The sequence below is a fragment of the Macaca nemestrina genome, chromosome 13 (genome assembly GCF_043159975.1).
Source record: "Macaca nemestrina isolate mMacNem1 chromosome 13, mMacNem.hap1, whole genome shotgun sequence".
Lineage (NCBI taxonomy): Eukaryota > Metazoa > Chordata > Mammalia > Primates > Cercopithecidae > Macaca > Macaca nemestrina.
Window position 1 is genome coordinate 116,380,190 of NC_092137.1, and position 6,000 is coordinate 116,386,189.

The 6,000-nt window shown below is 39.3% G+C and overlaps 1 protein-coding gene across 1 annotated transcript in view; it reads right to left on the reverse strand.

Annotated features, from left to right (window-relative positions):
- IL18RA (interleukin 18 receptor accessory protein) overlaps nucleotides 1-1,585 on the reverse strand; it is a 32,315-nt gene extending 30,730 nt beyond the window's left edge. Inside the window, exon 1 of the mRNA XM_011755507.2 lies at nucleotides 1,293-1,585. The gene's annotated coding sequence lies outside the window, so the exon portion shown is untranslated. The remainder of the gene's footprint in view (nucleotides 1-1,292) is intronic.
- Between the last annotated feature and the right edge of the window lie 4,415 nt (nucleotides 1,586-6,000).

The following is a 6,000-nucleotide window of genomic DNA, read 5'->3' on the forward strand; positions in this document are numbered from 1 at the left end:
AGCTTGGGGAGGTGGGTCAGTGCTGAGTCACAGTAGCTGTTGCCAGCATTGTGGGCAACTGACCGATGTGAGCCCAAGCCCATTCTGGAAGTCTCATTTATGTGGGACAACGTGCCCACACTGTGTGGCTTGCTTGTTAATATCTACCTTTTGAAGGCCGTCTAATATCTAAGTGATGGCTTCCATGCTGCCGTCACTAACATGCTTCACTGAATCGGAAGGAGCCACACAAATGCAGAGGACATCATTTATTGAGCACTGGACAACTTAAGCCAAAGCAAGCCTCAGACTCTGCTTATGGGAATAAAATAATGTGGCTCTCATTTACTTTCTGTAAAGTGAAGCGGAGCACTGTCCTTCTCGTATTACAGATGGACAACCAAGACTCGCATTGCTTGGAATGGCAGTGTCCATTCTCAATGATAATCACATACCTGGTAAGTATTAGCAGGGGGATTCATATCTAGGTATAGAGGGTCTCAAAGCTTCTGATTTCCCCATCACCATACGCTGTCCTTCACAGAAGGAACTGAGAGTCTAACAGCACTGGGAGAATCTACAGAATCTCTTCAGTTATTTTCCAGATGCGTTTTTGGAGAATCACATATCTTTTGTCAGAGGATGAAGATTTCCCTTTCAGTTGTCAAGTCTACACCTTCAGCTGTCTCTGGGAGAAATAATGAACTAAACTTTCCCCACAAAACTTTGTGGTGGGAAACGGGGAAGAGAGAGAAAAGTGCTGGAGAAAGCAGTGTCAACAGGGATCTGAGGCCCAGGGAGAGAAATATCACCATCAAAGGCAGACTTAAGCCACTTTACACAGAGAACACCTGCAGACAGAGATTTGGTCTCGTGTAATAGTGACAGTATTTAATTCAACTAGTATCATTATGATTCTCAGATGGTCCGTGGTGGCTTTAGACCCCATTGTCTAGGGATAACGGAAAATGAAGCCGTAGTGCCTGCCATCAAAGATGTCACAGTTAAGTTTAAATGGGCATTCAAATTTGGCAAACATCTTGAATTTCTCTGCTCTTAGCCCTTCCTGTAAAATGCTCAAAGCACTATAAACAGGTTTATTTTATAACCACCTCTTTTTTTAGTGAAGACTCCATATATATGGAGATGAAAATTCTGTTAGTAAATAACCCATTTGTTATTCTAAAATAGTTCTTGAAAAGTAATTGTGTTAGCAATTCATTTATAAAATTATTTAAACTCTTTTCCCAACTTATATTTTCTGGTTAGGAAATCTAGTGGGGGAAAAAAAAAAAAAAGTACCACTCTCTTACCTTTATTTCCTGTTCTTAAGACATAAAAAAAAGAGGAAGGAACTTCAAGTCCTTATTTCAGTGACTGCCGGCTTTTGTATCTGAAGGAAAATATGTAAGAATATCCGTTTTCAAAGGGTTCTACTATATTTCTTCCTATCCAGAGAGATACCTGGAGAAGACACAGTAGCCATGTAACGCGCATCAGCTCAAAAATAATGAGTTATAACTGGATGAAAAAGGAAAACCTTATTTTGTAAATGACCATTGACATTGTGAAATGGATGGTCACACAGAGGAAAATCAAATAAACTACCTCTTTCCTAGGAAATGCTCTGAAGAAGAAGCATCTAAAACTCTTCTCTGACCAACCTCCTTGACGAGATAAAGTTTGTGGTTGGGTTTAGTTGAAAGAGTGAGTAAGCTGGTTTCCTTTACAGGAATTTCCTGTGAAGAATATTAACTCTCAACTCAATTTCTCAACTGCGGGTTTTGTTTTTCTTCTTGTAAAACCAACCCCCAAAAGTGTGACCTTTGAGATTAACACTAAAGCCTATTTTGTGATTAACTTTCTAATTTTGAAAAAGAAAAATTACCTCTCCAACGCCAATTTTATAAAGAAATAATTTATTGATACACAAAGGAAAATACATTTAATGTCTAAATTACTGGGGTTTTTTTGTTCCTATTGAAAGACAGTTTCAGAATATAACATATAATTGAAAACTCCATTGTTCCTTTGCTACAGCAACTGAAACCATTCAATACTTCAAACACTCTGAGACCACAATAGTCATAACGAGTTTTGTCTAGAAACCATCTTGGTTAAGTCTAGATAACATCCTCCGTCAAGAGTCCAGTATTCTAATAAAGGTAAGGCTGGCACAGCTGAGCACATCAAAGCTCCAGGCTGCTTCTACATATATATAGAGAGAGTAACATGAAATACAAATGAAAACTAAATTTACTTTGGCGTGAAAGCAAAATAAGTGTTTACCTGAGGTGAGGGTAGGAGGATACGAGAAGAATTAGTAACTGTAGACAGAAAAGAACCCCCAAAATGTATCTGCTACTGGTCATGAGTCTACCTAGGATTCCGAGAGGATGAGGGTTTGTGCCACGCCTATTCCAAGAGTGGTAACAAGGAGCAGTGAAACAGACACTCCAGACACGTGATGCTTCCGGCTCACAATGTCATGTGGCAACAGGCCGAGTAATAAGAACAAGGGCAGGAGACCTGGGAGGTTTTGGAGAAGTGAGGTTGAACGAATCAAAAAGGCTAATAATAAGGTGTTGTTTTTGGTAAGTGTTCAATAACCATTGAAAGGAACTATATTCAAGTGAATGGGGGTTTGGAAGCTGTCCTTGTGAAGTTTCAGAGATCTTGATGCAGACCTCGAAACTGCATCTGAAGTTATTGTATTAGGCCATGCTTGCATTGCTATAAAGAAATACCCAAGACTGGGCAATTTCTAAGAAAAGTGGTTTAATTGGCTCATGGTTCCACAGGCCGTACAGAAAGCAGAGTGGCATCTGTTCCTGGGGAAGCCTTAGGAAGCTTTCAATCTTGGCAGAAGGCAAAAAGAGAGCAGTCACATCACATGGTGAAAGCAAGTGCAAGACAGGGGTGGATGCAACCCACTTTTAAACTACCAGATCTCACTCACTGTCGTGTGGACAACACCAAGGGGATGGTGCTAAACCATCATAAGAAACCTGACCCCAGTGATCAGATCACCTCCCACCATGCCCTACCTCCAACGTCGGAAATTACAATCTAATGTGAGATTTGTGCAGGAACTAATATACAAACTATTTAAGTTATTTAGTTGTCTCCTAAAGTGAATTTGATCACTTTAATAGTTTGAACAGGGCTTACAGGAAATGGAAAGTCTAGCTGTAGACATTGTGGAGCTAGTCTCCAAGCTGCCATCAATTCTTCCACCACCTCCTCACAAAGCCATTTACTTCCATGTGCATTTTGTTTCTCACATCAACAGATAAAATGTAGTTTCTCTGTCCTTGAATGTAGGCTGACTTTGTGATTTGCTGTTGATGAAAAGAACACAGTGGAAGTGACACTGTTGCCAGTTGCAGACCGGTTCTTAAAAGATCTTCAGCTTCCAATTCCTCTTTTGGGAGCCAGACACCAGGTAACAAGCCCAAATATCCTGAGATCACCTTACTGTAAAGAAGTCTAAGCTAGGCAGGTTGTGAGAACAGGAGAGAAAGAGATGCTTGGCCAGGCCCCAGATGTTCTAACCAACCCAGCTTCAAACATGTGAGTGAACAGCTGCAGCAGATGTGACATAGAGAAGAACAGCTCAGCTGAGCCCAACCCAGATTGCAGCATTGTGAAAAATAATACATTGTTAAGTTTAAGTCACTATGTTATGTTTAAGTCACTAAATTTTGGGGTAGTTTGTTAGACAGCAATAGATGATGGAAAAATATGTTATCCTGTTACTGTTGGCCAAATGAATTCTATTTCACTTGAGATAAATTCCTGGATGAAATGCAAATGAGTCCATTTGGTGAATTTATGTTTCAAATCATGTTGTGCATACCTATTATTTTCTCAGAAATATGGTTCAAGGAGAAATAAAACACTTTTTTGACTTCCAACGATTCATATTTTTGAGAGAGAAATAATTATAGTGCGTAGTCGTGAATCTAATCCAAGAAACATATACTGTCCGTCTTCTACCTGCAAGATCTTTTGCTGGTTGACCTAAAAATGTGCTGAGTCATAATTAATATAAGTAAATACTTTATTTGGGCAGCGTTTGAGGATCACATTGTGGGACCATAGATTCAAGTTGTTCTGAATATATACTCTGATTAGCAGCAGTTGTATGTAGATTTTTAAAAGAAAATAGGAGGCAGTTTCTAAGTTGTTTAGCAAGAATTACATTAAAATAACATAAGCTATTGATTGGCTATCCATGGTATCTGTCTCATAATGTTCGAGAACCTGAAGATAACGAGTGAGGTAGCTAGTCAGAAACAAAATGACTTTAAACAATTGCCCTAGGCATGAGTGCAGTTGGGGGTGGGAGGTGGGGAGCATGGCTGAAGTCACATACTCATATCTCTCTGAGCCTAATAAAGTTTGCATACCTCAGAGAGCTCACACTACTCTGAGCTATTTTTCTTCTCTCTTTTCTCCCCTCTTTGATCAAAAATCTTCCCATGGAAGCATTGTTGATCAAACTCTGCTTAGGTTAGAATAATAGGCATCCTTCATCCCTTGGCTTCCCAAGGAAGGCTCATTCCTAGATAGATCCCAGTCAAGTCACTGATTTGTATAACTTCCATTGCTTGTTGAATTATCTCTAGTTTTTGAAGCTGTATGCTTTTGTTTTTCTTGGAAGAAATAAAGATATGAGAGATACGTGGTGAAAACTATTTCACTGGGGATTCAATTCAAATTTTAGGAAAATAATAAAAACTCAAAAACAATTAATGGTCAGGGTTGCAATCTAATAACACGTATGCTACAATCTTCCTTGGAAACATAATTTTTCTCTCTCCAGCTTGCCATTTCTACCAAAGATAGAAGTAGTGTTTATCCCAGAACTGCATTATGTTAACCCTTCAAGGCTTAACAGTTGAGTTGAGGGAGCAGAACCTCTAAAGATTGTGCCACTGCACTCTAGCCTGGGTGACAGAGCAAGACTCTGTTTCAAAAATAAAAAAAAAAAGATGAGTTGAGGGAGCAGAACCTCTAAAGGTCACTTCTTATATGGTAATGCTAGACAAAGATATGCACAGCAGACCACAGGACAGGAGCTCTTAGCCAACCTGAGAACTGAAGGATGGCTTCTCGAGAGAATTCACTGAATTTTCATTATTTTTTTTTTAAACCTTAGGTATAGATGGTGAAGGCGATGAGCTCTAATATTTTCGTACTTTTCCCTAGACTTTCAATCTTCTGTCCCCACCGCCTGCTGCTCAACTCTCCCCTTGGGACATAGTTTCTCTAACAGCTCACTTACATGGTGGTTGTTTTCCCTCCCCGACTCCAGGTACCATTGGTTTCCAACCATTGCACGGCCCTCCTCCCTAAGAACCCCCAGCTTCAAATATCATGTCCTCGGGCTATCCTTCCCAGTATCCCTCCTTGCTGCAGTCATCCACAAAGCCCTGGGTCACTCTGCTTTATTCCCTGAAGAGTTTAGTTCTGGGTTAACTCTTACTCTTGCCAGAACTCTTCCTGTTTTGATTCTTGGTATTAGTATTGACATAGATGATCCGTTTAACGTCCCTTCTCTCAGTTCTTTGACTTCCTCTCCTCCAAAGCTCTTGTATTCCATCCTTACGTCACTATTTATTCCTGTAATCATAACCTAGACTTGTCATTGCTAATAATTGCTATGCCTCCATATTCCCAATTGAAAGCATCCTACTCCCTTGGCAATTACCTCCTATCATCCAACTTACTTTCCAAAATACTCAAATTCCAACATTCATTTCGTCACAAAAGAACCTTACATCGATCCTAACAAATTTTCAATGATCCCCTTCACGCTTGCATTTTCCAAATTAAATTCTGTTGTTATTCATTATCAGCCCGTGAATAGTACAAAAAACAATTATTTGTATTCATTTAGTTAAATTTCTTTATGTCGTTCATTAATATGTTTTTAAATTCTCATTTATGTGACAATTAATGCATTCTCACATTAATGCATTTTCAATGCATTCAACATATTAGGAAATCTCCTTC